At 45.1% G+C, this 27,471-nt stretch overlaps 37 non-coding genes across 37 annotated transcripts; all 37 read right to left on the bottom strand.

The window, feature by feature from the left end:
- Window positions 1-397: 397 nt before the first annotated feature.
- Window positions 398-469, bottom strand: Trnah-gug (transfer RNA histidin (anticodon GUG)). Its single transcript has one exon. It is a non-coding gene; the product is annotated as a tRNA-His (tRNA).
- Window positions 470-1,021: 552 nt separating this feature from the next.
- Trnah-gug (transfer RNA histidin (anticodon GUG)) lies at window positions 1,022-1,093 on the bottom strand. The gene has a single exon. It is a non-coding gene; the product is annotated as a tRNA-His (tRNA).
- A 547-nt stretch (window positions 1,094-1,640) lies between these two features.
- Window positions 1,641-1,712, bottom strand: Trnah-aug (transfer RNA histidin (anticodon AUG)). The gene has a single exon. It is a non-coding gene; the product is annotated as a tRNA-His (tRNA).
- A 552-nt stretch (window positions 1,713-2,264) lies between these two features.
- Window positions 2,265-2,336, bottom strand: Trnah-gug (transfer RNA histidin (anticodon GUG)). Its single transcript has one exon. It is a non-coding gene; the product is annotated as a tRNA-His (tRNA).
- Window positions 2,337-2,883: 547 nt separating this feature from the next.
- Window positions 2,884-2,955, bottom strand: Trnah-gug (transfer RNA histidin (anticodon GUG)). Its single transcript has one exon. It is a non-coding gene; the product is annotated as a tRNA-His (tRNA).
- A 552-nt stretch (window positions 2,956-3,507) lies between these two features.
- Trnah-gug (transfer RNA histidin (anticodon GUG)) lies at window positions 3,508-3,579 on the bottom strand. Its single transcript has one exon. It is a non-coding gene; the product is annotated as a tRNA-His (tRNA).
- Window positions 3,580-4,126: 547 nt separating this feature from the next.
- Window positions 4,127-4,198, bottom strand: Trnah-gug (transfer RNA histidin (anticodon GUG)). The gene has a single exon. It is a non-coding gene; the product is annotated as a tRNA-His (tRNA).
- Window positions 4,199-4,750: 552 nt separating this feature from the next.
- Trnah-gug (transfer RNA histidin (anticodon GUG)) lies at window positions 4,751-4,822 on the bottom strand. Its single transcript has one exon. It is a non-coding gene; the product is annotated as a tRNA-His (tRNA).
- Window positions 4,823-5,369: 547 nt separating this feature from the next.
- On the bottom strand, window positions 5,370-5,441 carry Trnah-gug (transfer RNA histidin (anticodon GUG)). Its single transcript has one exon. It is a non-coding gene; the product is annotated as a tRNA-His (tRNA).
- Window positions 5,442-5,993: 552 nt separating this feature from the next.
- Trnah-gug (transfer RNA histidin (anticodon GUG)) lies at window positions 5,994-6,065 on the bottom strand. The gene has a single exon. It is a non-coding gene; the product is annotated as a tRNA-His (tRNA).
- A 547-nt stretch (window positions 6,066-6,612) lies between these two features.
- Window positions 6,613-6,684, bottom strand: Trnah-gug (transfer RNA histidin (anticodon GUG)). The gene has a single exon. It is a non-coding gene; the product is annotated as a tRNA-His (tRNA).
- Window positions 6,685-7,855: 1,171 nt separating this feature from the next.
- On the bottom strand, window positions 7,856-7,927 carry Trnah-gug (transfer RNA histidin (anticodon GUG)). Its single transcript has one exon. It is a non-coding gene; the product is annotated as a tRNA-His (tRNA).
- Window positions 7,928-9,097: 1,170 nt separating this feature from the next.
- Trnah-gug (transfer RNA histidin (anticodon GUG)) lies at window positions 9,098-9,169 on the bottom strand. Its single transcript has one exon. It is a non-coding gene; the product is annotated as a tRNA-His (tRNA).
- Window positions 9,170-10,339: 1,170 nt separating this feature from the next.
- Trnah-gug (transfer RNA histidin (anticodon GUG)) lies at window positions 10,340-10,411 on the bottom strand. Its single transcript has one exon. It is a non-coding gene; the product is annotated as a tRNA-His (tRNA).
- A 1,172-nt stretch (window positions 10,412-11,583) lies between these two features.
- Window positions 11,584-11,655, bottom strand: Trnah-gug (transfer RNA histidin (anticodon GUG)). The gene has a single exon. It is a non-coding gene; the product is annotated as a tRNA-His (tRNA).
- Window positions 11,656-12,824: 1,169 nt separating this feature from the next.
- Trnah-gug (transfer RNA histidin (anticodon GUG)) lies at window positions 12,825-12,896 on the bottom strand. The gene has a single exon. It is a non-coding gene; the product is annotated as a tRNA-His (tRNA).
- Window positions 12,897-14,067: 1,171 nt separating this feature from the next.
- On the bottom strand, window positions 14,068-14,139 carry Trnah-gug (transfer RNA histidin (anticodon GUG)). The gene has a single exon. It is a non-coding gene; the product is annotated as a tRNA-His (tRNA).
- A 552-nt stretch (window positions 14,140-14,691) lies between these two features.
- Trnah-gug (transfer RNA histidin (anticodon GUG)) lies at window positions 14,692-14,763 on the bottom strand. The gene has a single exon. It is a non-coding gene; the product is annotated as a tRNA-His (tRNA).
- Window positions 14,764-15,309: 546 nt separating this feature from the next.
- Window positions 15,310-15,381, bottom strand: Trnah-gug (transfer RNA histidin (anticodon GUG)). Its single transcript has one exon. It is a non-coding gene; the product is annotated as a tRNA-His (tRNA).
- Window positions 15,382-15,934: 553 nt separating this feature from the next.
- On the bottom strand, window positions 15,935-16,006 carry Trnah-gug (transfer RNA histidin (anticodon GUG)). The gene has a single exon. It is a non-coding gene; the product is annotated as a tRNA-His (tRNA).
- A 547-nt stretch (window positions 16,007-16,553) lies between these two features.
- Window positions 16,554-16,625, bottom strand: Trnah-gug (transfer RNA histidin (anticodon GUG)). Its single transcript has one exon. It is a non-coding gene; the product is annotated as a tRNA-His (tRNA).
- Window positions 16,626-17,794: 1,169 nt separating this feature from the next.
- Trnah-gug (transfer RNA histidin (anticodon GUG)) lies at window positions 17,795-17,866 on the bottom strand. The gene has a single exon. It is a non-coding gene; the product is annotated as a tRNA-His (tRNA).
- Window positions 17,867-18,418: 552 nt separating this feature from the next.
- On the bottom strand, window positions 18,419-18,490 carry Trnah-gug (transfer RNA histidin (anticodon GUG)). The gene has a single exon. It is a non-coding gene; the product is annotated as a tRNA-His (tRNA).
- Window positions 18,491-19,036: 546 nt separating this feature from the next.
- On the bottom strand, window positions 19,037-19,108 carry Trnah-gug (transfer RNA histidin (anticodon GUG)). Its single transcript has one exon. It is a non-coding gene; the product is annotated as a tRNA-His (tRNA).
- Window positions 19,109-19,660: 552 nt separating this feature from the next.
- On the bottom strand, window positions 19,661-19,732 carry Trnah-gug (transfer RNA histidin (anticodon GUG)). Its single transcript has one exon. It is a non-coding gene; the product is annotated as a tRNA-His (tRNA).
- A 546-nt stretch (window positions 19,733-20,278) lies between these two features.
- Window positions 20,279-20,350, bottom strand: Trnah-gug (transfer RNA histidin (anticodon GUG)). The gene has a single exon. It is a non-coding gene; the product is annotated as a tRNA-His (tRNA).
- A 552-nt stretch (window positions 20,351-20,902) lies between these two features.
- Trnah-gug (transfer RNA histidin (anticodon GUG)) lies at window positions 20,903-20,974 on the bottom strand. The gene has a single exon. It is a non-coding gene; the product is annotated as a tRNA-His (tRNA).
- A 545-nt stretch (window positions 20,975-21,519) lies between these two features.
- Window positions 21,520-21,591, bottom strand: Trnah-gug (transfer RNA histidin (anticodon GUG)). Its single transcript has one exon. It is a non-coding gene; the product is annotated as a tRNA-His (tRNA).
- A 552-nt stretch (window positions 21,592-22,143) lies between these two features.
- On the bottom strand, window positions 22,144-22,215 carry Trnah-gug (transfer RNA histidin (anticodon GUG)). The gene has a single exon. It is a non-coding gene; the product is annotated as a tRNA-His (tRNA).
- A 546-nt stretch (window positions 22,216-22,761) lies between these two features.
- On the bottom strand, window positions 22,762-22,833 carry Trnah-gug (transfer RNA histidin (anticodon GUG)). Its single transcript has one exon. It is a non-coding gene; the product is annotated as a tRNA-His (tRNA).
- Window positions 22,834-23,384: 551 nt separating this feature from the next.
- Trnah-gug (transfer RNA histidin (anticodon GUG)) lies at window positions 23,385-23,456 on the bottom strand. The gene has a single exon. It is a non-coding gene; the product is annotated as a tRNA-His (tRNA).
- A 546-nt stretch (window positions 23,457-24,002) lies between these two features.
- Trnah-gug (transfer RNA histidin (anticodon GUG)) lies at window positions 24,003-24,074 on the bottom strand. The gene has a single exon. It is a non-coding gene; the product is annotated as a tRNA-His (tRNA).
- A 552-nt stretch (window positions 24,075-24,626) lies between these two features.
- Trnah-gug (transfer RNA histidin (anticodon GUG)) lies at window positions 24,627-24,698 on the bottom strand. Its single transcript has one exon. It is a non-coding gene; the product is annotated as a tRNA-His (tRNA).
- Window positions 24,699-25,243: 545 nt separating this feature from the next.
- Window positions 25,244-25,315, bottom strand: Trnah-gug (transfer RNA histidin (anticodon GUG)). Its single transcript has one exon. It is a non-coding gene; the product is annotated as a tRNA-His (tRNA).
- A 552-nt stretch (window positions 25,316-25,867) lies between these two features.
- Window positions 25,868-25,939, bottom strand: Trnah-gug (transfer RNA histidin (anticodon GUG)). Its single transcript has one exon. It is a non-coding gene; the product is annotated as a tRNA-His (tRNA).
- Window positions 25,940-26,485: 546 nt separating this feature from the next.
- Trnah-gug (transfer RNA histidin (anticodon GUG)) lies at window positions 26,486-26,557 on the bottom strand. The gene has a single exon. It is a non-coding gene; the product is annotated as a tRNA-His (tRNA).
- A 552-nt stretch (window positions 26,558-27,109) lies between these two features.
- On the bottom strand, window positions 27,110-27,181 carry Trnah-gug (transfer RNA histidin (anticodon GUG)). Its single transcript has one exon. It is a non-coding gene; the product is annotated as a tRNA-His (tRNA).
- Between the last annotated feature and the right edge of the window lie 290 nt (window positions 27,182-27,471).

The following is a 27,471-nucleotide window of genomic DNA, read 5'->3' as shown; positions in this document are numbered from 1 at the left end:
AGTGTTTCCGCCATTTACTAATGACATCAGCAATGTACTTGATGATAAGAGTAACTTTCAGCCATAGTATGAAGGATATGAAGGCGCTCAAATGAAATCAAAGAGTAAGTTGCTGTAGAAGATGGACAAGTTTCCCTGCATGACATGAACGTTTGAGAAGGAGGTGAAGGACTCAGGCAGCTACATCAGCTACACGTGGGCCATAAAACGTAGTAAAACTAGGTGCCTCTATAGTCAGTGTAGCAAGTGGATGGCTGTAGAAAATGGCTTCATTTTGAAAGCTTCTGCAGTTGAGACGCAAAAACATTTGAGCAAAGGCTACGTCCTAGTGGGCGACAGGAAAGACAAGCGTCTGGGAAAATGCAGAGAATTTCACCTTGCAAAAGTTGGGGTAACATGCCGTGACCCGGATTCGAACCGGGGTTCTTGCGGCCACAACGCAAAGTCCTAACCACTAGACGATCACGGCTACATCTCACCCTCTTATCAGAAAGACATTTTTCGTGCTGTAGTGACTGGCACTTAATTTCTTTTCACTCTTACCGGAATATGTTGGGGTACAATATTTTAGGCCTCATGAGAAATCAAACAAAAATGACTGAGTTGTCCTCATTTCCAAAGTCACTTTACTACTCCAACAGTACTAGTGAAAAAAATGAGGGTTAGGGTGATTGATACAGTGAGGGTTAGGACTGCTGCAAGGAGTCTGGGCTAGGGTTGGAGTCAGAGTGAGGGCTGGGCTTAGGATCAGGGCTAGGCTTACACTCCGACACTGTTAAGGTATAGGGCTATGGTTAAACGTAGAGTTAGGACCAGGGTTTGGATTAGGGGTAGGGTGCGGGTTGGGGTTAGGGTTAGATGTCCCCACTCTTAGCCAAAACATGTCCACTAAAATACTGTGGCGGAATGATCAGAATTCTTTTCTGCAGTAGTTTGAAATGGGCCGACGTCTGCATGTAGCTGTTGTAACTTCGGTCATTAAAAAGAAAGAATGCTGATATCCCAAAATGAAAAGTGTAGATGCCGTGACCAGGATTCGAACCTGGGTTCTTCCGGCCACAACGCAAAGTCCTAACCACTAGACGATCACGGCTGTTCTACCAGCTGAAAGGGCCGGGGATTTATACACATTTTCAGCCTTTTCCTTCCTACGATCAGCCATTAAACACATCGCTTTGTCACAGTATAATGTTGATGACGCCCTCTAAAAACAGCTGGAAGTCCCACACAAGTCAGTGAGCAAAGTGTTTCCGCCATTTACTAATGACATCAGCAATGTACTTGATGATAAGAGTAACTTTCAGCCATAGTATGAAGGATATGAAGGCGCTCAAATGAAATCAAAGAGTAAGTTGCTGTAGAAGATGGACAAGTTTCCCTGCATGACATGAAAGTTTGAGAAGGAGGTGAAGGACTTAGGCAGCTACATCAGCTACACGTGGGCCATAAAACGTAGTAAAACTAGGTGCCTCTATAATCAGTGTAGCAAGTGGATGGCTGTAGAAAATGGCTTCATTTTGAAAGCTTCTGCAGTTGAGACGCAAAAACATTTGAGCAAAGGCTACGTCCCAGTGGGCGACAGGAAAGACAAGCGTCTGGGAAAAAGCAGAGAATTTCACCTTGCGAAAGTTGGGGTAACATGCCGTGACCCGGATTCGAACCGGGGTTCTTGCGGCCATAACGCAAAGTCCTAACCACTAGACGATCACGGCTACATCTCACCCTCTTATCAGAAAGACATTTTTCGTGCTGTAGTGACTGGCACTTAATTTCTTTTCACTCTTACCGGAATATGTTGGGGTACAATATTTCAGGCCTCATGAGAAATCAAACAAAAATGACTGAGTTGTCCTCATTTCCAAAGTCACTTTACTACTCCAACAGTACTAGTGAAAAAAATGAGGGTTAGGGTGATTGATACAGTGAGGGTTAGGACTGCTGCAAGGAGTCTGGGCTAGGGTTGGAGTCAGAGTGAGGGCTGGGCTTAGGATCAGGGCTAGGCTTACACTCCGACACTGTTAAGGTATAGGGCTATGGTTAAACGTAGAGTTAGGACCAGGGTTTGGATTAGGGGTAGGGTGCGGGTTGGGGTTAGGGTTAGATGTCCCCACTCTTAGCCAAAACATGTCCACTAAAATACTGTGGCGGAATGATCAGAATTCTTTTCTGCAGTAGTTTGAAATGGGCCGACGTCTGCATGTAGCTGTTGTAACTTCGGTCATTAAAAAGAAAGAATGCTGATATCCCAAAATGAAAAGTGTAGATGCCGTGACCAGGATTCGAACCTGGGTTCTTGCGGCCACAACGCAAAGTCCTAACCACTAGACGATCACGGCTGTTCTACCAGCTGAAAGGGCCGGGGATTTATACACATTTTCAGCCTTTTCCTTCCTACGATCAGCCATTAAACACATCGCTTTGTCACAGTATAATGTTGATGACGCCCTCTAAAAACAGCTGGAAGTCCCACACAAGTCAGTGAGCAAAGTGTTTCCGCCATTTACTAATGACATCAGCAATGTACTTGATGATAAGAGTAACTTTCAGCCATAGTATGAAGGATATGAAGGCGCTCAAATGAAATCAAAGAGTAAGTTGCTGTAGAAGATGGACAAGTTTCCCTGCATGACATGAAAGTTTGAGAAGGAGGTGAAGGACTTAGGCAGCTACATCAGCTACACGTGGGCCATAAAACGTAGTAAAACTAGGTGCCTCTATAATCAGTGTAGCAAGTGGATGGCTGTAGAAAATGGCTTCATTTTGAAAGCTTCTGCAGTTGAGACGCAAAAACATTTGAGCAAAGGCTACGTCCTAGTGGGCGACAGGAAAGACAAGCGTCTGGGAAAAAGCAGAGAATTTCACCTTGCAAAAGTTGGGGTAACATGCCGTGACCCGGATTCGAACCGGGGTTCTTGCGGCCACAACGCAAAGTCCTAACCACTAGACGATCACGGCTACATCTCACCCTCTTATCAGAAAGACATTTTTCGTGCTGTAGTGACTGGCACTTAATTTCTTTTCACTCTTACCGGAATATGTTGGGGTACAATATTTTAGGCCTCATGAGAAATCAAACAAAAATGACTGAGTTGTCCTCATTTCCAAAGTCACTTTACTACTCCAACAGTACTAGTGAAAAAAATGAGGGTTAGGGTGATTGATACAGTGAGGGTTATGACTGCTGCAAGGAGTCTGGGCTAGGGTTGGAGTCAGAGTGAGGGCTGGGCTTAGGATCAGGGCTAGGCTTACACTCCGACACTGTTCAGGTATAGGGCTATGGTTAAACGTAGAGTTAGGACCAGGGTTTGGATTAGGGGTAGGGTGCGGGTTGGGGTTGGGGTTAGATGTCCCCAATCTTAGCCAAAACATGTCCACTAAAATACTGTGGCGGAATGATCAGAATTCTTTTCTGCAGTAGTTTGAAATGGGCCGACGTCTGCATGTAGCTGTTGTAACTTCGGTCATTGAAAAGAAAGAATGCTGATATCCCAAAATGAAAAGTGTAGATGCCGTGACCAGGATTCGAACCTGGGTTCTTGCGGCCACAACGCAAAGTCCTAACCACTAGACGATCACGGCTGTTCTACCAGCTGAAAGGGCCGGGGATTTATACACATTTTCAGCCTTTTCCTTCCTACGATCAGCCATTAAACACATCGCTTTGTCACAGTATAATGTTGATGACGCCCTCTAAAAACAGCTGGAAGTCCCACACAAGTCAGTGAGCAAAGTGTTTCCGCCATTTACTAATGACATCAGCAATGTACTTGATGATAAGAGTAACTTTCAGCCATAGTATGAAGGATATGAAGGCGCTCAAATGAAATCAAAGAGTAAGTTGCTGTAGAAGATGGACAAGTTTCCCTGCATGACATGAAAGTTTGAGAAGGAGGTGAAGGACTTAGGCAGCTACATCAGCTACACGTGGGCCATAAAACGTAGTAAAACTAGGTGCCTCTATAATCAGTGTAGCAAGTGGATGGCTGTAGAAAATGGCTTCATTTTGAAAGCTTCTGCAGTTGAGACGCAAAAACATTTGAGCAAAGGCTACGTCCTAGTGGGCGACAGGAAAGACAAGCGTCTGGGAAAAAGCAGAGAATTTCACCTTGCAAAAGTTGGGGTAACATGCCGTGACCCGGATTCGAACCGGGGTTCTTGCGGCCACAACGCAAAGTCCTAACCACTAGACGATCACGGCTACATCTCACCCTCTTATCAGAAAGACATTTTTCGTGCTGTAGTGACTGGCACTTAATTTCTTTTCACTCTTACCGGAATATGTTGGGGTACAATATTTTAGGCCTCATGAGAAATCAAACAAAAATGACTGAGTTGTCCTCATTTCCAAAGTCACTTTACTACTCCAACAGTACTAGTGAAAAAAATGAGGGTTAGGGTGATTGATACAGTGAGGGTTATGACTGCTGCAAGGAGTCTGGGCTAGGGTTGGAGTCAGAGTGAGGGCTGGGCTTAGGATCAGGGCTAGGCTTACACTCCGACACTGTTCAGGTATAGGGCTATGGTTAAACGTAGAGTTAGGACCAGGGTTTGGATTAGGGGTAGGGTGCGGGTTGGGGTTAGGGTTAGATGTCCCCACTCTTAGCCAAAACATGTCCACTAAAATACTGTGGCGGAATGATCAGAATTCTTTTCTGCAGTAGTTTGAAATGGGCCGACGTCTGCATGTAGCTGTTGTAACTTCCGTCATTAAAAAGAAAGAATGCTGATATCCCAAAATGAAAAGTGTAGATGCCGTGACCAGGATTCGAACCTGGGTTCTTGCGGCCACAACGCAAAGTCCTAACCACTAGACGATCACGGCTGTTCTACCAGCTGAAAGGGCCGGGGATTTATACACATTTTCAGCCTTTTCCTTCCTACGATCAGCCATTAAACACATCGCTTTGTCACAGTATAATGTTGATGACGCCCTCTAAAAACAGCTGGAAGTCCCACACAAGTCAGTGAGCAAAGTGTTTCCGCCATTTACTATTGACATCAGCAATGTACTTGATGATAAGAGTAACTTTCAGCCATAGTATGAAGGATATGAAGGCGCTCAAATGAAATCAAAGAGTAAGTTGCTGTAGAAGATGGACAAGTTTCCCTGCATGACATGAAAGTTTGAGAAGGAGGTGAAGGACTTAGGCAGCTACATCAGCTACACGTGGGTCATAAAACGTAGTAAAACTAGGTGCCTCTATAGTCAGTGTAGCAAGTGGATGGCTGTAGAAAATGGCTTCATTTTGAAAGCTTCTGCAGTTGAGACGCAAAAACATTTGAGCAAAGGCTACGTCCTAGTGGGCGACAGGAAAGACAAGCGTCTGGGAAAATGCAGAGAATTTCACCTTGCAAAAGTTGGGGTAACATGCCGTGACCCGGATTCGAACCGGGGTTCTTGCGGCCACAACGCAAAGTCCTAACCACTAGACGATCACGGCTACATCTCACCCTCTTATCAGAAAGACATTTTTCGTGCTGTAGTGACTGGCACTTAATTTCTTTTCACTCTTACCGGAATATGTTGGGGTACAATATTTTAGGCCTCATGAGAAATCAAACAAAAATAACTGAGTTGTCCTCATTTCCAAAGTCACTTTACTACTCCAACAGTACTAGTGAAAAAAATGAGGGTTAGGGTGAGGGATACAGTGAGGGATAGGACTGCTGCAAGGAGTCTGGGCTAGGGTTGGAGTCAGAGTGAGGGCTGGGCTTAGGATCAGGGCTAGGCTTACACTCCGACACTGTTAAGGTATAGGGCTAGGGTTAAACGTAGAGTTAGGACCAGGGTTTGGATTAGGGGTAGGGTGCGGGTTGGGGTTGGGGTTAGATGTCCCCAATCTTAGCCAAAACATGTCCACTAAAATACTGTGGCGGAATGATCAGAATTCTTTTCTGCAGTAGTTTGAAATGGGCCGACGTCTGCATGTAGCTGTTGTAACTTCGGTCATTGAAAAGAAAGAATGCTGATATCCCAAAATGAAAAGTGTAGATGCCGTGACCAGGATTCGAACCTGGGTTCTTGCGGCCACAACGCAAAGTCCTAACCACTAGACGATCACGGCTGTTCTACCAGCTGAAAGGGCCGGGGATTTATACACATTTTCAGCCTTTTCCTTCCTACGATCAGCCATTAAACACATCGCTTTGTCACAGTATAATGTTGATGACGCCCTTTAAAAACAGCTGGAAGTCCCACACAAGTCAGTGAGCAAAGTGTTTCCGCCATTTACTAATGACATCAGCAATGTACTTGATGATAAGAGTAACTTTCAGCCATAGTATGAAGGATATGAAGGCGCTCAAATGAAATCAAAGAGTAAGTTGCTGTAGAAGATGGACAAGTTTCCCTGCATGACATGAACGTTTGAGAAGGAGGTGAAGGACTTAGGCAGCTACATCAGCTACACGTGGGCCATAAAACATAGTAAAACTAGGTGCCTCTATAATCAGTGTAGCAAGTGGATGGCTGTAGAAAATGGCTTCATTTTGAAAACTTCTGCAGTTGAGACGCAAAAACATTTGAGCAAAGGCTACGTCCTAGTGGGCGACAGGAAAGACAAGCGTCTGGGAAAATGCAGAGAATTTCACCTTGCAAAAGTTGGGGTAACATGCCGTGACCCGGATTCGAACCGGGGTTCTTGCGGCCACAACGCAAAGTCATAACCACTAGACGATCACGGCTACATCTCACCCTCTTATCAGAAAGACATTTTTCGTGCTGTAGTGACTGGCACTTAATTTCTTTTCACTCTTACCGGAATATGTTGGGGTACAATATTTTAGGCCTCATGAGAAATCAAACAAAAATGACTGAGTTGTCCTCATTTCCAAAGTCACTTTACTACTCCAACAGTACTAGTGAAAAAAATGAGGGTTAGGGTGATTGATACAGTGAGGGTTAGGACTGCTGCAAGGAGTCTGGGCTAGGGTTGGAGTCAGAGTGAGGGCTGGGCTTAGGATCAGGGCTAGGCTTACACTTCGACACTGTTAAGGTATAGGGCTAGGGTTAAACGTAGAGTTAGGACCAGGGTTTGGATTAGGGGTAGGGTGCGGGTTGGGGTTGGGGTTAGATGTCCCCAATCTTAGCCAAAACATGTCCACTAAAATACTGTGGCGGAATGATCAGAATTCTTTTCTGCAGTAGTTTGAAATGAGACGACGTCTGCATGTAGCTGTTGTAACTTCGGTCATTAAAAAGAAAGAATGCTGATATCCCAAAATGAAAAGTGTAGATGCCGTGACCAGGATTCGAACCTGGGTTCTTTTGGCCACAACGCAAAGTCCTAACCACTAGACGATCACGGCTGTTCTACCAGCTGAAAGGGCCGGGGATTTATACACATTTTCAGCCTTTTCCTTCCTACGATCAGCCATTAAACACATCGCTTTGTCACAGTATAATGTTGATGACGCCCTCTAAAAACAGCTGGAAGTCCCACACAAGTCAGTGAGCAAAGTGTTTCCGCCATTTACTAATGACATCAGCAATGTACTTGATGATAAGAGTAACTTTCAGCCATAGTATGAAGGATATGAAGGCGCTCAAATGAAATCAAAGAGTAAGTTGCTGTAGAAGATGGACAAGTTTCCCTGCATGACATGAAAGTTTGAGAAGGAGGTGAAGGACTTAGGCAGCTACATCAGCTACACGTGGGCCATGAAACGTAGTAAAACTAGGTGCCTCTATAGTCAGTGTAGCAAGTGGATGGCTGTAGAAAATGGCTTCATTTTGAAAGCTTCTGCAGTTGAGACGCAAAAACATTTGAGCAAAGGCTACGTCCTAGTGGGCGACAGGAAAGACAAGCGTCTGGGAAAATGCAGAGAATTTCACCTTGCAAAAGTTGGGGTAACATGCCGTGACCCGGATTCGAACCGGGGTTCTTGCGGCCACAACGCAAAGTCCTAACCACTAGAGGATCACGGCTACATCTCACCCTCTTATCAGAAAGACATTTTTCGTGCTGTAGTGACTGGCACTTAATTTCTTTTCACTCTTACCGGAATATGTTGGGGTACAGTATTTTAGGCCTCATGAGAAATCAAACAAACATAACTGAGTTGTCCTCATTTCCAAAGTCACTTTACTACTCCAACAGTACTAGTGAAAAAAATGAGGGTTAGGGTGAGGGATACAGTGAGGGTTAGGACTGCTGCAAGGAGTCTGGGCTAGGGTTGGAGTCAGAGTGAGGGCTGGGCTTAGGATCAGGGCTAGGCTTACACTCCGACACTGTTAAGGTATAGGGCTAGGGTTAAACGTAGAGTTAGGACCAGGGTTTGGATTAGGGGTAGGGTGCGGGTTGGGGTTGGGGTTAGATGTCCCCAATCTTAGCCAAAACATGTCCACTAAAATACTGTGGCGGAATGATCAGAATTCTTTTCTGCAGTAGTTTGAAATGGGCCGACTTCTGCATGTAGCTGTTGTAACTTCGGTCATTAAAAAGAAAGAATGCTGATATCCCAAAATGAAAAGTGTAGATGCCGTGACCAGGATTCGAACCTGGGTTCTTTTGGCCACAACGCAAAGTCCTAACCACTAGACGATCACGGCTGTTCTACCAGCTGAAAGGGCCGGGGATTTATACACATTTTCAGCCTTTTCCTTCCTACGATCAGCCATTAAACACATCGCTTTGTCACAGTATAATGTTGATGACGCCCTCTAAAAACAGCTGGAAGTCCCACACAAGTCAGTGAGCAAAGTGTTTCCGCATTTACTAATGACATCAGCAATGTACTTGATGATAAGAGTAACTTTCAGCCATAGTATGAAGGATATGAAGGCGCTCAAATGAAATCAAAGAGTAAGTTGCTGTAGAAGATGGACAAGTTTCCCTGCATGACATGAAAGTTTGAGAAGGAGGTGAAGGACTTAGGCAGCTACATCAGCTACACGTGGGCCATGAAACGTAGTAAAACTAGGTGCCTCTATAGTCAGTGTAGCAAGTGGATGGCTGTAGAAAATGGCTTCATTTTGAAAGCTTCTGCAGTTGAGACGCAAAAACATTTGAGCAAAGGCTACGTCCTAGTGGGCGACAGGAAAGACAAGCGTCTGGGAAAATGCAGAGAATTTCACCTTGCAAAAGTTGGGGTAACATGCCGTGACCCGGATTCGAACCGGGGTTCTTGCGGCCACAACGCAAAGTCCTAACCACTAGAGGATCACGGCTACATCTCACCCTCTTATCAGAAAGACATTTTTCGTGCTGTAGTGACTGGCACTTAATTTCTTTTCACTCTTACCGGAATATGTTGGGGTACAGTATTTTAGGCCTCATGAGAAATCAAACAAACATAACTGAGTTGTCCTCATTTCCAAAGTCACTTTACTACTCCAACAGTACTAGTGAAAAAAATGAGGGTTAGGGTGAGGGATACAGTGAGGGTTAGGACTGCTGCAAGGAGTCTGGGCTAGGGTTGGAGTCAGAGTGAGGGCTGGGCTTAGGATCAGGGCTAGGCTTACACTCCGACACTGTTAAGGTATAGGGCTAGGGTTAAACGTAGAGTTAGAACCAGGGTTTGGATTAGGGGTAGGGTGCGGGTTGGGGTTGGGGTTAGATGTCCCCAATCTTAGCCAAAACATGTCCACTAAAATACTGTGGCGGAATGATCAGAATTCTTTTCTGCAGTAGTTTGAAATGGGCCGACTTCTGCATGTAGCTGTTGTAACTTCGGTCATTAAAAAGAAAGAATGCTGATATCCCAAAATGAAAAGTGTAGATGCCGTGACCAGGATTCGAACCTGGGTTCTTTTGGCCACAACGCAAAGTCCTAACCACTAGACGATCACGGCTGTTCTACCAGCTGAAAGGGCCGGGGATTTATACACATTTTCAGCCTTTTCCTTCCTACGATCAGCCATTAAACACATCGCTTTGTCACAGTATAATGTTGATGACGCCCTCTAAAAACAGCTGGAAGTCCCACACAAGTCAGTGAGCAAAGTGTTTCCGCATTTACTAATGACATCAGCAATGTACTTGATGATAAGAGTAACTTTCAGCCATAGTATGAAGGATATGAAGGCGCTCAAATGAAATCAAAGAGTAAGTTGCTGTAGAAGATGGACAAGTTTCCCTGCATGACATGAAAGTTTGAGAAGGAGGTGAAGGACTTAGGCAGCTACATCAGCTACACGTGGGCCATGAAACGTAGTAAAACTAGGTGCCTCTATAGTCAGTGTAGCAAGTGGATGGCTGTAGAAAATGGCTTCATTTTGAAAGCTTCTGCAGTTGAGACGCAAAAACATTTGAGCAAAGGCTACGTCCTAGTGGGCGACAGGAAAGACAAGCGTCTGGGAAAATGCAGAGAATTTCACCTTGCAAAAGTTGGGGTAACATGCCGTGACCCGGATTCGAACCGGGGTTCTTGCGGCCACAACGCAAAGTCCTAACCACTAGAGGATCACGGCTACATCTCACCCTCTTATCAGAAAGACATTTTTCGTGCTGTAGTGACTGGCACTTAATTTCTTTTCACTCTTACCGGAATATGTTGGGGTACAGTATTTTAGGCCTCATGAGAAATCAAACAAACATAACTGAGTTGTCCTCATTTCCAAAGTCACTTTACTACTCCAACAGTACTAGTGAAAAAAAATGAGGGTTAGGGTGAAGGATACAGTGAGGGTTAGGACTGCTGCAAGGAGTCTGGGCTAGGGTTGGAGTCAGAGTGAGGGCTGGGCTTAGGATCAGGGCTAGGCTTACACTCCGACACTGTTAAGGTATGGGGCTAGGGTTAAACGTAGAGTTAGGACCAGGGTTTGGATTGGGGGTAGGGTGCGGGTTGGGGTTAGGGTTAGATGTCCCCAATCTTAGCCAAAACATGTCCACTAAAATACTGTGGCGGAATGATCAGAATTCTTTTCTGCAGTAGTTTGAAATGGGCCGACGTCTGCATGTAGCTGTTGTAACTTCGGTCATTGAAAAGAAAGAATGCTGATATCCCAAAATGAAAAGTGTAGATGCCGTGACCAGGATTCGAACCTGGGTTCTTTTGGCCACAACGCAAAGTCCTAACCACTAGACGATCACGGCTGTTCTACCAGCTGAAAGGGCCGGGGATTTATACACATTTTCAGCCTTTTCCTTCCTACGATCAGCCATTAAACACATCGCTTTGTCACAGTATAATGTTGATGACGCCCTCTAAAAACAGCTGGAAGTCCCACACAAGTCAGTGAGCAAAGTGTTTCCGCCATTTACTAATGACATCAGCAATGTACTTGATGATAAGAGTAACTTTCAGCCATAGTATGAAGGATATGAAGGCGCTCAAATGAAATCAAAGAGTAAGTTGCTGTAGAAGATGGACAAGTTTCCCTGCATGACATGAACGTTTGAGAAGGAGGTGAAGGACTCAGGCAGCTACATCAGCTACACGTGGGCCATAAAACGTAGTAAAACTAGGTGCCTCTATAGTCAGTGTAGCAAGTGGATGGCTGTAGAAAATGGCTTCATTTTGAAAGCTTCTGCAGTTGAGACGCAAAAACATTTGAGCAAAGGCTACGTCCTAGTGGGCGACAGGAAAGACAAGCGTCTGGGAAAATGCAGAGAATTTCACCTTGCAAAAGTTGGGGTAACATGCCGTGACCCGGATTCGAACCGGGGTTCTTGCGGCCACAACGCAAAGTCCTAACCACTAGAGGATCACGGCTACATCTCACCCTCTTATCAGAAAGACATTTTTCGTGCTGTAGTGACTGGCACTTAATTTCTTTTCACTCTTACCGGAATATGTTGGGGTACAGTATTTTAGGCCTCATGAGAAATCAAACAAACATAACTGAGTTGTCCTCATTTCCAAAGTCACTTTACTACTCCAACAGTACTAGTGAAAAAAATGAGGGTTAGGGTGAGGGATACAGTGAGGGTTAGGACTGCTGCAAGGAGTCTGGGCTAGGGTTGGAGTCAGAGTGAGGGCTGGGCTTAGGATCAGGGCTAGGCTTACACTCCGACACTGTTAAGGTATAGGGCTAGGGTTAAACGTAGAGTTAGAACCAGGGTTTGGATTAGGGGTAGGGTGCGGGTTGGGGTTGGGGTTAGATGTCCCCAATCTTAGCCAAAACATGTCCACTAAAATACTGTGGCGGAATGATCAGAATTCTTTTCTGCAGTAGTTTGAAATGGGCCGACTTCTGCATGTAGCTGTTGTAACTTCGGTCATTAAAAAGAAAGAATGCTGATATCCCAAAATGAAAAGTGTAGATGCCGTGACCAGGATTCGAACCTGGGTTCTTTTGGCCACAACGCAAAGTCCTAACCACTAGACGATCACGGCTGTTCTACCAGCTGAAAGGGCCGGGGATTTATACACATTTTCAGCCTTTTCCTTCCTACGATCAGCCATTAAACACATCGCTTTGTCACAGTATAATGTTGATGACGCCCTCTAAAATCAGCTGGAAGTCCCACACAAGTCAGTGAGCAAAGTGTTTCCGCATTTACTAATGACATCAGCAATGTACTTGATGATAAGAGTAACTTTCAGCCATAGTATGAAGGATATGAAGGCGCTCAAATGAAATCAAAGAGTAAGTTGCTGTAGAAGATGGACAAGTTTCCCTGCATGACATGAAAGTTTGAGAAGGAGGTGAAGGACTTAGGCAGCTACATCAGCTACACGTGGGCCATAAAACGTAGTAATATAGGTGCCTCTATAATCAGTGTAGCAAGTGGATGGCTGTAGAAAATGGCTTCATTTTGAAAGCTTCTGCAGTTGAGACGCAAAAACATTTGAGCAAAGGCTACGTCCTAGTGGGCGACAGGAAAGACAAGCGTCTGGGAAAATGCAGAGAATTTCACCTTGCAAAAGTTGGGGTAACATGCCGTGACCCGGATTCGAACCGGGGTTCTTGCGGCCACAACGCAAAGTCCTAACCACTAGACGATCACGGCTACATCTCACCCTCTTATCAGAAAGACATTTTTCGTGCTGTAGTGACTGGCACTTAATTTCTTTTCACTCTTACCGGAATATGTTGGGGTACAATATTTTAGGCCTCATGAGAAATCAAACAAAAATGACTGAGTTGTCCTCATTTCCAAAGTCACTTTACTACTCCAACAGTACTAGTGAAAAAAAATGAGGGTTAGGGTGAAGGATACAGTGAGGGTTAGGACTGCTGCAAGGAGTCTGGGCTAGGGTTGGAGTCAGAGTGAGGGCTGGGCTTAGGATCAGGGCTAGGCTTACACTCCGACACTGTTAAGGTATGGGGCTAGGGTTAAACGTAGAGTTAGGACCAGGGTTTGGATTAGGGGTAGGGTGCGGGTTGGGGTTAGGGTTAGATGTCCCCAATCTTAGCCAAAACATGTCCACTAAAATACTGTGGCGGAATGATCAGAATTCTTTTCTGCAGTAGTTTGAAATGGGCCGACGTCTGCATGTAGCTGTTGTAACTTCGGTCATTGAAAAGAAAGAATGCTGATATCCCAAAATGAAAAGTGTAGATGCCGTGACCAGGATTCGAACCTGGGTTCTTTTGGCCACAACGCAAAGTCCTAACCACTAGACGATCACGGCTGTTCTACCAGCTGAAAGGGCCGGGGATTTATACACATTTTCAGCCTTTTCCTTCCTACGATCAGCCATTAAACACATCGCTTTGTCACAGTATAATGTTGATGACGCCCTCTAAAAACAGCTGGAAGTCCCACACAAGTCAGTGAGCAAAGTGTTTCCGCCATTTACTAATGACATCAGCAATGTACTTGATGATAAGAGTAACTTTCAGCCATAGTATGAAGGATATGAAGGCGCTCAAATGAAATCAAAGAGTAAGTTGCTGTAGAAGATGGACAAGTTTCCCTGCATGACATGAACGTTTGAGAAGGAGGTGAAGGACTCAGGCAGCTACATCAGCTACACGTGGGCCATAAAACGTAGTAATATAGGTGCCTCTATAATCAGTGTAGCAAGTGGATGGCTGTAGAAAATGGCTTCATTTTGAAAGCTTCTGCAGTTGAGACGCAAACACATTTGAGCAAAGGCTACGCCCTAATGGGCGACAGGAAAGACAAGCGTCTGGGAAAATGCAGAGAATTTCACCTTGCAAAAGTTGGGGTAACATGCCGTGACCCGGATTCGAACCGGGGTTCTTGCGGCCACAACGCAAAGTCCTAACCACTAGACGATCACGGCTACATCTCACCCTCTTATCAGAAAGACATTTTTCGTGCTGTAGTGACTGGCACTTAATTTCTTTTCACTCTTACCGGAATATGTTGGGGTACAGTATTTTAGGCCTCATGAAAAATCAAACAAACATAACTGAGTTGTCCTCATTTCCAAAGTCACTTTACTACTCCAACAGTACTAGTGACAAAAATGAGGGTTAGGGTGAGGGATACAGTGAGGGTTAGGACTGCTGCAAGGAGTCTGGGCTAGGGTTGGAGTCAGAGTGAGGGCTGGGCTTAGGATCAGGGCTAGGCTTACACTCCGACACTGTTAAGGTATAGGGCTAGGGTTAAACGTAGAGTTAGGACCAGGGTTTGGATTAGGGGTAGGGTGCGGGTTGGGGTTGGGGTTAGATGTCCCCAATCTTAGCCAAAACATGTCCACTAAAATACTGTGGCGGAATGATCAGAATTCTTTTCTGCAGTAGTTTGAAATGGGCCGACGTCTGCATGTAGCTGTTGTAACTTCGGTCATTGAAAAGAAAGAATGCTGATATCCCAAAATGAAAAGTGTAGATGCCGTGACCAGGATTCGAACCTGGGTTCTTGCGGCCACAACGCAAAGTCCTAACCACTAGACGATCACGGCTGTTCTACCAGCTGAAAGGGCCGGGGATTTATACACATTTTCAGCCTTTTCCTTCCTACGATCAGCCATTAAACACATCGCTTTGTCACAGTATAATGTTGATGACGCCCTCTAAAAACAGCTGGAAGTCCCATACAAGTCAGTGAGCAAAGTGTTTCCGCCATTTACTAATGACATCAGCAATGTACTTGATGATAAGAGTAACTTTCAGCCATAGTATGAAGGATATGAAGGCGCTCAAATAAAATCAAAGAGTAAGTTGCTGTAGAAGATGGACAAGTTTCCCTGCATGACATGAACGTTTGAGAAGGAGGTGAAGGACTTAGGCAGCTACATCAGCTACACGTGGGCCATAAAACGTAGTAATATAGGTGCCTCTATAATCAGTGTAGCAAGTGGATGGCTGTAGAAAATGGCTTCATTTTGAAAGCTTCTGCAGTTGAGACGCAAACACATTTGAGCAAAGGCTACGCCCTAATGGGCGACAGGAAAGACAAGCGTCTGGGAAAATGCAGAGAATTTCACCTCGCAAAAGTTGGGGTAACATGCCGTGACCCGGATTCGAACCGGGGTTCTTGCGGCCACAACGCAAAGTCCTAACCACTAGACGATCACGGCTACATCTCACCCTCTTATCAGAAAGACATTTTTCGTGCTGCAGTGACTGGCACTTAATTTCTTTTCACTCTTACCGGAATATGTTGGGGTACAATATTTTAGGCCTCATGAGAAATCAAACAAAAATGACTGAGTTGTCCTCATTTCCAAAGTCACTTTACTACTCCAACAGTACTAGTGAAAAAAAATGAGGGTTAGGGTGAAGGATACAGTGAGGGTTAGGACTGCTGCAAGGAGTCTGGGCTAGGGTTGGAGTCAGAGTGAGGGCTGGGCTTAGGATCAGGGCTAGGCTTACACTCCGACACTGTTAAGGTATGGGGCTAGGGTTAAACGTAGAGTTAGGACCAGGGTTTGGATTAGGGGTAGGGTGCGGGTTGGGGTTAGGGTTAGATGTCCCCAATCTTAGCCAAAACATGTCCACTAAAATACTGTGGCGGAATGATCAGAATTCTTTTCTGCAGTAGTTTGAAATGGGCCGACGTCTGCATGTAGCTGTTGTAACTTCGGTCATTGAAAAGAAAGAATGCTGATATCCCAAAATGAAAAGTGTAGATGCCGTGACCAGGATTCGAACCTGGGTTCTTGCGGCCACAACGCAAAGTCCTAACCACTAGACGATCACGGCTGTTCTACCAGCTGAAAGGGCCGGGGATTTATACACATTTTCAGCCTTTTCCTTCCTACGATCAGCCATTAAACACATCGCTTTGTCACAGTATAATGTTGATGACGCCCTCTAAAAACAGCTGGAAGTCCCACACAAGTCAGTGAGCAAAGTGTTTCCGCCATTTACTAATGACATCAGCAATGTACTTGATGATAAGAGTAACTTTCAGCCATAGTATGAAGGATATGAAGGCGCTCAAATGAAATCAAAGAGTAAGTTGCTGTAGAAGATGGACAAGTTTCCCTGCATGACATGAACGTTTGAGAAGGAGGTGAAGGACTTAGGCAGCTACATCAGCTACACGTGGGCCATAAAACATAGTAAAACTAGGTGCCTCTATAATCAGTGTAGCAAGTGGATGGCTGTAGAAAATGGCTTCATTTTGAAAACTTCTGCAGTTGAGACGCAAAAACATTTGAGCAAAGGCTACGTCCTAGTGGGCGACAGGAAAGACAAGCATCTGGGAAAATGCAGAGAATTTCACCTTGCAAAAGTTGGGGTAACATGCCCTGACCCGGATTCGAACCGGGGTTCTTGCGGCCACAACGCAAAGTCCTAACCACTAGACGATCACGGCTACATCTCACCCTCTTATCAGAAAGACATTTTTCGTGCTGTAGTGACTGGCACTTAATTTCTTTTCACTCTTACCGGAATATGTTGGGGTACAATATTTTAGGCCTCATGAGAAATCAAACAAAAATGACTGAGTTGTCCTCATTTCCAAAGTCACTTTCCTACTCCAACAGTACTAGTGAAAAAAATAAGGGTTAGGGTGATTGATATAGTGAGGGTTAGGACTGCTGCAAGGAGTCTGGGCTAGGGTTGGAGTCAGAGTGAGGGCTGGGCTTAGGATCAGGGCTAGGCTTACACTTCGACACTGTTAAGGTATAGGGCTAGGGTTAAACGTAGAGTTAGGACCAGGGTTTGGATTAGGGGTAGGGTACGGGTTGGGGTTAGGGTTAGATGTCCCCAATCTTAGCCAAAACATGTCCACTAAAATACTGTGGCGGAATGATCAGAATTCTTTTCTGCAGTAGTTTGAAATGGGCCGACTTCTGCATGTAGCTGTTGTAACTTCGGTCATTAAAAAGAAAGAATGCTGATATCCCAAAATGAAAAGTGTAGATGCCGTGACCAGGATTCGAACCTGGGTTCTTTTGGCCACAACGCAAAGTCCTAACCACTAGACGATCATGGCTGTTCTACCAGCTGAAAGGGCCGGGGATTTATACACATTTTCAGCCTTTTCCTTCCTACGATCAGCCATTAAACACATCGCTTTGTCACAGTATAATGTTGATGACGCCCTCTAAAAACAGCTGGAAGTCCCACACAAGTCAGTGAGCAAAGTGTTTCCGCATTTACTAATGACATCAGCAATGTACTTGATGATAAGAGTAACTTTCAGCCATAGTATGAAGGATATGAAGGCGCTCAAATGAAATCAAAGAGTAAGTTGCTGTAGAAGATGGACAAGTTTCCCTGCATGACATGAAAGTTTGAGAAGGAGGTGAAGGACTTAAGCAGCTACATCAGCTACACGTGGGCCATAAAACGTAGTAATATAGGTGCCTCTATAATCAGTGTAGCAAGTGGATGGCTGTAGAAAATGGCTTCATTTTGAAAGCTTCTGCAGTTGAGACGCAAACACATTTGAGCAAAGGCTACGCCCTAGTGGGCGACAGGAAAGACAAGCGTCTGGGAAAATGCAGAGAATTTCACCTTGCAAAAGTTGGGGTAACATGCCGTGACCCGGATTCGAACCGGGGTTCTTGCGGCCACAACGCAAAGTCCTAACCACTAGACGATCACGGCTACATCTCACCCTCTTATCAGAAAGACATTTTTCGTGCTGTAGTGACTGGCACTTAATTTCTTTTCACTCTTACCGGAATATGTTGGGGTACAATATTTTAGGCCTCATGAGAAATCAAACAAAAATAACTGAGTTGTCCTCATTTCCAAAGTCACTTTACTACTCCAACAGTACTAGTGAAAAAAATGAGGGTTAGGGTGAGGGATACAGTGAGGGATAGGACTGCTGCAAGGAGTCTGGGCTAGGGTTGGAGTCAGAGTGAGGGCTGGGCTTAGGATCAGGGCTAGGCTTACACTCCGACACTGTTAAGGTATAGGGCTAGGGTTAAACGTAGAGTTAGGACCAGGGTTTGGATTAGGGGTAGGGTGCGGGTTGGGGTTGGGGTTAGATGTCCCCAATCTTAGCCAAAACATGTCCACTAAAATACTGTGGCGGAATGATCAGAATTCTTTTCTGCAGTAGTTTGAAATGGGCCGACGTTTGCATGTAGCTGTTGTAACTTCGGTCATTAAAAAGAAAGAATGCTGATATCCCAAAATGAAAAGTGTAGATGCCGTGACCAGGATTCGAACCTGGGTTCTTGCGGCCACAACGCAAAGTCCTAACCACTAGACGATCACGGCTGTTCTACCAGCTGAAAGGGCCGGGGATTTATACACATTTTCAGCCTTTTCCTTCCTACGATCAGCCATTAAACACATCGCTTTGTCACCGTATAATGTTGATGGCGCCCTCTAGAAACAGCTGGAAGTCCCACACAAGTCAGTGAGCAAAGTGTTTCCGCCATTTACTAATGACATCAGCAATGTACTTGATGATAAGAGTAACTTTCAGCCATAGTATGAAGGATATGAAGGCGCTCAAATGAAATCAAAGAGTAAGTTGCTGTAGAAGATGGACAAGTTTCCCTGCATGACATGAACGTTTGAGAAGGAGGTGAAGGACTTAGGCAGCTACATCAGCTACACGTGGGCCATAAAACGTAGTAATATAGGTGCCTCTATAATCAGTGTAGCAAGTGGATGGCTGTAGAAAATGGCTTCATTTTGAAAGCTTCTGCAGTTGAGACGCAAACACATTTGAGCAAAGGCTACGCCCTAATGGGCGACAGGAAAGACAAGCGTCTGGGAAAATGCAGAGAATTTCACCTTGCAAAAGTTGGGGTAACATGCCGTGACCCGGATTCGAACCGGGGTTCTTGCGGCCACAACGCAAAGTCCTAACCACTAGACGATCACGGCTACATCTCACCCTCTTATCAGAAAGACATTTTTCGTGCTGTAGTGACTGGCACTTAATTTCTTTTCACTCTTACCGGAATATGTTGGGGTACAATATTTTAGGCCTCATGAGAAATCAAACAAAAATAACTGAGTTGTCCTCATTTCCAAAGTCACTTTACTACTCCAACAGTACTAGTGACAAAAATGAGGGTTAGGGTGAGGGATACAGTGAGGGATAGGACTGCTGCAAGGAGTCTGGGCTAGGGTTGGAGTCAGAGTGAGGGCTGGGCTTAGGATCAGGGCTAGGCTTACACTCCGACACTGTTAAGGTATAGGGCTAGGGTTAAACGTAGAGTTAGGACCAGGGTTTGGATTAGGGGTAGGGTGCGGGTTGGGGTTGGGGTTAGATGTCCCCAATCTTAGCCAAAACATGTCCACTAAAATACTGTGGCGGAATGATCAGAATTCTTTTCTGCAGTAGTTTGAAATGGGCCGACGTTTGCATGTAGCTGTTGTAACTTCGGTCATTAAAAAGAAAGAATGCTGATATCCCAAAATGAAAAGTGTAGATGCCGTGACCAGGATTCGAACCTGGGTTCTTGCGGCCACAACGCAAAGTCCTAACCACTAGACGATCACGGCTGTTCTACCAGCTGAAAGGGCCGGGGATTTATACACATTTTCAGCCTTTTCCTTCCTACGATCAGCCATTAAACACATCGCTTTGTCACCGTATATTGTTGATGGCGCCCTCTAAAAACAGCTGGAAGTCCCACACAAGTCAGTGAGCAAAGTGTTTCCGCCATTTACTAATGACATCAGCAATGTACTTGATGATAAGAGTAACTTTCAGCCATAGTATGAAGGATATGAAGGCGCTCAAATGAAATCAAAGAGTAAGTTGCTGTAGAAGATGGACAAGTTTCCCTGCATGACATGAAAGTTTGAGAAGGAGGTGAAGGACTTAAGCAGCTACATCAGCTACACGTGGGCCATAAAACGTAGTAATATAGGTGCCTCTATAATCAGTGTAGCAAGTGGATGGCTGTAGAAAATGGCTTCATTTTGAAAGCTTCTGCAGTTGAGACGCAAAAACATTTGAGCAAAGGCTACGCCCTAGTGGGCGACAGGAAAGACAAGCGTCTGGGAAAATGCAGAGAATTTCACCTTGCAAAAGTTGGGGTAACATGCCGTGACCCGGATTCGAACCGGGGTTCTTGCGGCCACAACGCAAAGTCCTAACCACTAGACGATCACGGCTACATCTCACCCTCTTATCAGAAAGACATTTTTCGTGCTGTAGTGACTGGCACTTAATTTCTTTTCACTCTTACCGGAATATGTTGGGGTACAGTATTTTAGGCCTCATGAGAAATCAAACAAACATAACTGAGTTGTCCTCATTTCCAAAGTCACTTTACTACTCCAACAGTACTAGTGAAAAAAATGAGGGTTAGGGTGAGGGATACAGTGAGGGTTAGGACTGCTGCAAGGAGTCTGGGCTAGGGTTGGAGTCAGAGTGAGGGCTGGGCTTAGGATCAGGGCTAGGCTTACACTTCGACACTGTTAAGGTATAGGGCTAGGGTTAAACGTAGAGTTAGGACCAGGGTTTGGATTAGGGGTAGGGTACGGGTTGGGGTTAGGGTTAGATGTCCCCAATCTTAGTCAAAACATGTCCACTAAAATACTGTGGCGGAATGATCAGAATTCTTTTCTGCAGTAGTTTGAAATGGGCCGACTTCTGCATGTAGCTGTTGTAACTTCGGTCATTAAAAAGAAAGAATGCTGATATCCCAAAATGAAAAGTGTAGATGCCGTGACCAGGATTCGAACCTGGGTTCTTGCGGCCACAACGCAAAGTCCTAACCACTAGACGATCATGGCTGTTCTACCAGCTGAAAGGGCCGGGGATTTATACACATTTTCAGCCTTTTCCTTCCTACGATCAGCCATTAAACACATCGCTTTGTCACAGTATAATGTTGATGACGCCCTCTAAAAACAGCTGGAAGTCCCACACAAGTCAGTGAGCAAAGTGTTTCCGCATTTACTAATGACATCAGCAATGTACTTGATGATAAGAGTAACTTTCAGCCATAGTATGAAGGATATGAAGGCGCTCAAATGAAATCAAAGAGTAAGTTGCTGTAGAAGATGGACAAGTTTCCCTGCATGACATGAAAGTTTGAGAAGGAGGTGAAGGACTTAAGCAGCTACATCAGCTACACGTGGGCCATAAAACGTAGTAATATAGGTGCCTCTATAATCAGTGTAGCAAGTGGATGGCTGTAGAAAATGGCTTCATTTTGAAAGCTTCTGCAGTTGAGACGCAAACACATTTGAGCAAAGGCTACGCCCTAGTGGGCGACAGGAAAGACAAGCGTCTGGGAAAATGCAGAGAATTTCACCTTGCAAAAGTTGGGGTAACATGCCGTGACCCGGATTCGAACCGGGGTTCTTGCGGCCACAACGCAAAGTCCTAACCACTAGACGATCACGGCTACATCTCACCCTCTTATCAGAAAGACATTTTTCGTGCTGTAGTGACTGGCACTTAATTTCTTTTCACTCTTACCGGAATATGTTGGGGTACAATATTTTAGGCCTCATGAGAAATCAAACAAAAATAACTGAGTTGTCCTCATTTCCAAAGTCACTTTACTACTCCAACAGTACTAGTGAAAAAAATGAGGGTTAGGGTGAGGGATACAGTGAGGGATAGGACTGCTGCAAGGAGTCTGGGCTAGGGTTGGAGTCAGAGTGAGGGCTGGGCTTAGGATCAGGGCTAGGCTTACACTCCGACACTGTTAAGGTATAGGGCTAGGGTTAAACGTAGAGTTAGGACCAGGGTTTGGATTAGGGGTAGGGTGCGGGTTGGGGTTGGGGTTAGATGTCCCCAATCTTAGCCAAAACATGTCCACTAAAATACTGTGGCGGAATGATCAGAATTCTTTTCTGCAGTAGTTTGAAATGGGCCGACGTTTGCATGTAGCTGTTGTAACTTCGGTCATTAAAAAGAAAGAATGCTGATATCCCAAAATGAAAAGTGTAGATGCCGTGACCAGGATTCGAACCTGGGTTCTTGCGGCCACAACGCAAAGTCCTAACCACTAGACGATCACGGCTGTTCTACCAGCTGAAAGGGCCGGGGATTTATACACATTTTCAGCCTTTTCCTTCCTACGATCAGCCATTAAACACATCGCTTTGTCACCGTATAATGTTGATGGCGCCCTCTAAAAACAGCTGGAAGTCCCACACAAGTCAGTGAGCAAAGTGTTTCCGCCATTTACTAATGACATCAGCAATGTACTTGATGATAAGAGTAACTTTCAGCCATAGTATGAAGGATATGAAGGCGCTCAAATGAAATCAAAGAGTAAGTTGCTGTAGAAGATGGACAAGTTTCCCTGCATGACATGAACGTTTGAGAAGGAGGTGAAGGACTTAGGCAGCTACATCAGCTACACGTGGGCCATAAAACGTAGTAATATAGGTGCCTCTATAATCAGTGTAGCAAGTGGATGGCTGTAGAAAATGGCTTCATTTTGAAAGCTTCTGCAGTTGAGACGCAAACACATTTGAGCAAAGGCTACGCCCTAATGGGCGACAGGAAAGACAAGCGTCTGGGAAAATGCAGAGAATTTCACCTTGCAAAAGTTGGGGTAACATGCCGTGACCCGGATTCGAACCGGGGTTCTTGCGGCCACAACGCAAAGTCCTAACCACTAGACGATCACGGCTACATCTCACCCTCTTATCAGAAAGACATTTTCGTGCTGTAGTGACTGGCACTTAATTTCTTTTCACTCTTACCGGAATATGTTGGGGTACAATATTTTAGGCCTCATGAGAAATCAAACAAAAATAACTGAGTTGTCCTCATTTCCAAAGTCACTTTACTACTCCAACAGTACTAGTGACAAAAATGAGGGTTAGGGTGAGCGATACAGTGAGGGATAGGACTGCTGCAAGGAGTCTGGGCTAGGGTTGGAGTCAGAGTGAGGGCTGGGCTTAGGATCAGGGCTAGGCTTACACTCCGACACTGTTAAGGTATAGGGCTAGGGTTAAACGTAGAGTTAGGACCAGGGTTTGGATTAGGGGTAGGGTGCGGGTTGGGGTTGGGGTTAGATGTCCCCAATCTTAGCCAAAACATGTCCACTAAAATACTGTGGCGGAATGATCAGAATTCTTTTCTGCAGTAGTTTGAAATGGGCCGACGTTTGCATGTAGCTGTTGTAACTTCGGTCATTAAAAAGAAAGAATGCTGATATCCCAAAATGAAAAGTGTAGATGCCGTGACCAGGATTCGAACCTGGGTTCTTGCGGCCACAACGCAAAGTCCTAACCACTAGACGATCACGGCTGTTCTACCAGCTGAAAGGGCCGGGGATTTATACACATTTTCAGCCTTTTCCTTCCTACGATCAGCCATTAAACACATCGCTTTGTCACCGTATAATGTTGATGGCGCCCTCTAAAAACAGCTGGAAGTCCCACACAAGTCAGTGAGCAAAGTGTTTCCGCCATTTACTAATGACATCAGCAATGTACTTGATGATAAGAGTAACTTTCAGCCATAGTATGAAGGATATGAAGGCGCTCAAATGAAATCAAAGAGTAAGTTGCTGTAGAAGATGGACAAGTTTCCCTGCATGACATGAACGTTTGAGAAGGAGGTGAAGGACTTAGGCAGCTACATCAGCTACACGTGGGCCATAAAACGTAGTAATATAGGTGCCTCTATAATCAGTGTAGCAAGTGGATGGCTGTAGAAAATGGCTTCATTTTGAAAGCTTCTGCAGTTGAGACGCAAACACATTTGAGCAAAGGCTACGCCCTAATGGGCGACAGGAAAGACAAGCGTCTGGGAAAATGCAGAGAATTTCACCTTGCAAAAGTTGGGGTAACATGCCGTGACCCGGATTCGAACCGGGGTTCTTGCGGCCACAACGCAAAGTCCTAACCACTAGACGATCACGGCTACATCTCACCCTCTTATCAGAAAGACATTTTTCGTGCTGTAGTGACTGGCACTTAATTTCTTTTCACTCTTACCGGAATATTTTGGGGTACAATATTTTAGGCCTCATGAGAAATCAAACAAAAATAACTGAGTTGTCCTCATTTCCAAAGTCACTTTACTACTCCAACAGTACTAGTGACAAAAATGAGGGTTAGGGTGAGCGATACAGTGAGGGATAGGACTGCTGCAAGGAGTCTGGGCTAGGGTTGGAGTCAGAGTGAGGGCTGGGCTTAGGATCAGGGCTAGGCTTACACTCCGACACTGTTAAGGTATAGGGCTAGGGTTAAACGTAGAGTTAGGACCAGGGTTTGGATTAGGGGTAGGGTGCGGGTTGGGGTTGGGGTTAGATGTCCCCAATCTTAGCCAAAACATGTCCACTAAAATACTGTGGCGGAATGATCAGAATTCTTTTCTGCAGTAGTTTGAAATGGGCCGACGTTTGCATGTAGCTGTTGTAACTTCGGTCATTAAAAAGAAAGAATGCTGATATCCCAAAATGAAAAGTGTAGATGCCGTGACCAGGATTCGAACCTGGGTTCTTGCGGCCACAACGCAAAGTCCTAACCACTAGACGATCATGGCTGTTCTACCAGCTGAAAGGGCCGGGGATTTATACACATTTTCAGCCTTTTCCTTCCTACGATCAGCCATTAAACACATCGCTTTGTCACAGTATAATGTTGATGACGCCCTCTAAAAACAGCTGGAAGTCCCACACAAGTCAGTGAGCAAAGTGTTTCCGCATTTACTAATGACATCAGCAATGTACTTGATGATAAGAGTAACTTTCAGCCATAGTATGAAGGATATGAAGGCGCTCAAATGAAATCAAAGAGTAAGTTGCTGTAGAAGATGGACAAGTTTCCCTGCATGACATGAAAGTTTGAGAAGGAGGTGAAGGACTTAAGCAGCTACATCAGCTACACGTGGGCCATAAAACGTAGTAATATAGGTGCCTCTATAATCAGTGTAGCAAGTGGATGGCTGTAGAAAATGGCTTCATTTTGAAAGCTTCTGCAGTTGAGACGCAAACACATTTGAGCAAAGGCTACGCCCTAGTGGGCGACAGGAAAGACAAGCGTCTGGGAAAATGCAGAGAATTTCACCTTGCAAAAGTTGGGGTAACATGCCGTGACCCGGATTCGAACCGGGGTTCTTGCGGCCACAACGCAAAGTCCTAACCACTAGACGATCACGGCTACATCTCACCCTCTTATCAGAAAGACATTTTTCGTGCTGTAGTGACTGGCACTTAATTTCTTTTCACTCTTACCGGAATATGTTGGGGTACAATATTTTAGGCCTCATGAGAAATCAAACAAAAATAACTGAGTTGTCCTCATTTCCAAAGTCACTTTACTACTCCAACAGTACTAGTGAAAAAAATGAGGGTTAGGGTGAGGGATACAGTGAGGGATAGGACTGCTGCAAGGAGTCTGGGCTAGGGTTGGAGTCAGAGTGAGGGCTGGGCTTAGGATCAGGGCTAGGCTTACACTCCGACACTGTTAAGGTATAGGGCTAGGGTTAAACGTAGAGTTAGGACCAGGGTTTGGATTAGGGGTAGGGTGCGGGTTGGGGTTGGGGTTAGATGTCCCCAATCTTAGCCAAAACATGTCCACTAAAATACTGTGGCGGAATGATCAGAATTCTTTTCTGCAGTAGTTTGAAATGGGCCGACGTTTGCATGTAGCTGTTGTAACTTCGGTCATTAAAAAGAAAGAATGCTGATATCCCAAAATGAAAAGTGTAGATGCCGTGACCAGGATTCGAACCTGGGTTCTTGCGGCCACAACGCAAAGTCCTAACCACTAGACGATCACGGCTGTTCTACCAGCTGAAAGGGCCGGGGATTTATACACATTTTCAGCCTTTTCCTTCCTACGATCAGCCATTAAACACATCGCTTTGTCACCGTATAATGTTGATGGCGCCCTCTAAAAACAGCTGGAAGTCCCACACAAGTCAGTGAGCAAAGTGTTTCCGCCATTTACTAATGACATCAGCAATGTACTTGATGATAAGAGTAACTTTCAGCCATAGTATGAAGGATATGAAGGCGCTCAAATGAAATCAAAGAGTAAGTTGCTGTAGAAGATGGACAAGTTTCCCTGCATGACATGAACGTTTGAGAAGGAGGTGAAGGACTTAGGCAGCTACATCAGCTACACGTGGGCCATAAAACGTAGTAATATAGGTGCCTCTATAATCAGTGTAGCAAGTGGATGGCTGTAGAAAATGGCTTCATTTTGAAAGCTTCTGCAGTTGAGACGCAAACACATTTGAGCAAAGGCTACGCCCTAATGGGCGACAGGAAAGACAAGCGTCTGGGAAAATGCAGAGAATTTCACCTTGCAAAAGTTGGGGTAACATGCCGTGACCCGGATTCGAACCGGGGTTCTTGCGGCCACAACGCAAAGTCCTAACCACTAGACGATCACGGCTACATCTCACCCTCTTATCAGAAAGACATTTTTCGTGCTGTAGTGACTGGCACTTAATTTCTTTTCACTCTTACCGGAATATGTTGGGGTACAATATTTTAGGCCTCATGAGAAATCAAACAAAAATAACTGAGTTGTCCTCATTTCCAAAGTCACTTTACTACTCCAACAGTACTAGTGACAAAAATGAGGGTTAGGGTGAGCGATACAGTGAGGGATAGGACTGCTGCAAGGAGTCTGGGCTAGGGTTGGAGTCAGAGTGAGGGCTGGGCTTAGGATCAGGGCTAGGCTTACACTCCGACACTGTTAAGGTATAGGGCTAGGGTTAAACGTAGAGTTAGGACCAGGGTTTGGATTAGGGGTAGGGTGCGGGTTGGGGTTGGGGTTAGATGTCCCCAATCTTAGCCAAAACATGTCCACTAAAATACTGTGGCGGAATGATCAGAATTCTTTTCTGCAGTAGTTTGAAATGGGCCGACGTTTGCATGTAGCTGTTGTAACTTCGGTCATTAAAAAGAAAGAATGCTGATATCCCAAAATGAAAAGTGTAGATGCCGTGACCAGGATTCGAACCTGGGTTCTTGCGGCCACAACGCAAAGTCCTAACCACTAGACGATCACGGCTGTTCTACCAGCTGAAAGGGCCGGGGATTTATACACATTTTCAGCCTTTTCCTTCCTACGATCAGCCATTAAACACATCGCTTTGTCACCGTATAATGTTGATGGCGCCCTCTAAAAACAGCTGGAAGTCCCACACAAGTCAGTGAGCAAAGTGTTTCCGCCATTTACTAATGACATCAGCAATGTACTTGATGATAAGAGTAACTTTCAGCCATAGTATGAAGGATATGAAGGCGCTCAAATGAAATCAAAGAGTAAGTTGCTGTAGAAGATGGACAAGTTTCCCTGCA

The sequence above is a fragment of the Haliotis asinina genome, chromosome 1, assembly GCF_037392515.1.
Source record: "Haliotis asinina isolate JCU_RB_2024 chromosome 1, JCU_Hal_asi_v2, whole genome shotgun sequence".
Taxonomy (NCBI): domain Eukaryota; kingdom Metazoa; phylum Mollusca; class Gastropoda; order Lepetellida; family Haliotidae; genus Haliotis; species Haliotis asinina.
The sequence above is the reverse complement of the archived record's forward strand: the minus strand, read 5'-3'. Positions and strand labels throughout refer to the sequence as shown.